We start from the raw sequence: 2,041 nt of genomic DNA on the forward strand, positions 1-2,041 counted from the left end.
TCCCAGGTTAAAGAATCAACAGTCAGAACATCCCAGGTTAAGGAATGAAATAATCTTTTGGGTAAATAAATAGAAAGAAAGAAGAAGAAACAGAGTTATGGGACTCCAGGCAGGGAAAATAGAGCAGGTGGCGCTTGTACTTTTCCTGAAATGCCTTTCTCTTTATACCTTTTTTTTAATGTCTAAATCGAATCTGTTCTTCAAGATCTATATATAATTCATCTTCACATTGACCCAAAGTGTTTTCCTTACACATGGTAAGTGATGACTTTAGAATAAATCTGGTTTTCAAATCTCATTCCACCTCTTAGAACCTATGTGTGTTTGAACACTTTGGATAATCTTTGAACCTCTACTTCCTCCTCTGTAAAATGGGCATGAAGATTTGAAACTTACAAGGTTCTTGTTGGGATCAAGCCCATTGTGCTTGAACAAATATTTCATAAACCATGAAGTACTATTAAACACTAGTTATGTTAGTTATTATTTTCTTACAGTATTTCTTATAGTTAGTAATATTAGAAATAGAAAAGTTATTATTTATTTGATATCAGAAAATTTATAACTGATGCCCTTGCTTAGTTAGTAGTAGAAAATTAGAGGGGCATTCCTAGATAGGAAGAAAATCTGCCTACTTTGCACAGAGCCCTGATACTGAAAAGAAGTAAACAAATACTTCCAGGTCATTCAGAAAGCATCAGAAATGGTTTGTGTTTAATTGTAAAGCTTCCCCCAAGAGAAGATGAATTGTCTCTCTTTGTGGAAAGGTTATCTTTCATCTGGATAATGTCTGCTTCAGCTCAAAAGACCTTCCTTGAATCCGGTCCCAAGCCAGGTATGTCAGGTATACAGAGAAAAGACACAGTCCCTGTCCTCAGACAACTCAAATCGTAGGTGAACTCTTAGTAAATAGAGTGTCCAGAAATGTCTTCCCCCACCCCTGGGACTATCTCTTCTCAAAGGATTGGGAAGCTAGAGCACTGGAGAGGAGGATAAGAGAGGGATTATTTGAGCAAATTTTAACTCTGTCTTCTCTGAGAACTGTTGTCATTTGCCACATGTGGCAGGCTTACATGTAAATTTAAATTTAAAATCCAGTTCCTCATTTGGAGGAACCACATTTCCAGTGCTCTAGGGTTACTTGTGGCCAGTAGCTACTCTGTGAGCACAGAATCTTTCACCATCGTAGAGCATCCAGTGGGGTAGCCCTGGGAGTCTGGCTCCTGTGCGATCCCTAGGAGGACCTGAGGGTCTGGCAGAGAGGTTGAAGTCAGTCTCTTGCCAGCCCTCTGCCCCTGTAGTTTGACTCCTCCTACTCTGGGATCACAGAGATCTCTTCTATTCAAATATCAGGATTTCCCATTCTAAATAAAAACCAGTCTTTGGGCACCTGGGTGGCTCAGTCTGTTAAGCATCTGCCTTCAGCTCAAGTCACGATCCCAGGGTTTTGGCATCAAGTCCCACATTGGGCTCCCTGATCAGTAGGAAGCCTGGTTCTCTGCCCCTCCCCATGCTCATACTTTCTCTCTCTCAAATAAATCAAAGATTTAAAAAAAAAAAAAAAAGAAAGAAAGAAAAAAAAAGAAAAGAAAATCAGCCCTGGACTTCCTGTGCCCACCAGGAGCAAAAATAAATAAACCCTAGCATGACATGAAAAGAGCATGGTTATTTATTCTTCCCATGCCACTCCTGTCCCAAGTCCCAAGTGTGTTTGTTCTCTGCAGATGGTCCCAGTCTATAGCAGTTCAACTTATGATACTCGTGCCGTGGTCCAAGAGTGATGCACATTCAGTAGAAACTGTACTTTGAATTTTGCGTCTCCATCTTTTCCCAGGCTAGAGAGAGGTGTGATCACCAGGGTAAACAACCCACACACTTAAAACCATTCTGGACCCAAGCAACTGGTCTGTTTTTTACTCTCAGTTTATCGTTCTGCAAATTGCATGAGATAGTCAACATTTGATTATGAAAAAGTTTTCGAGGTGGATGATTGTACCCAAGTGTAGGCTGACACAGGTGCTCTGAGCATGTTGAAGGTAGG

The sequence above is a fragment of the Mustela putorius genome, unplaced genomic scaffold (assembly GCF_011764305.1).
Source record: "Mustela putorius furo isolate JIRA1106 unplaced genomic scaffold, ASM1176430v1.1 tig00000151_pilon_pilon_pilon, whole genome shotgun sequence".
Classification (NCBI taxonomy): Eukaryota; Metazoa; Chordata; class Mammalia; order Carnivora; family Mustelidae; genus Mustela; species Mustela putorius.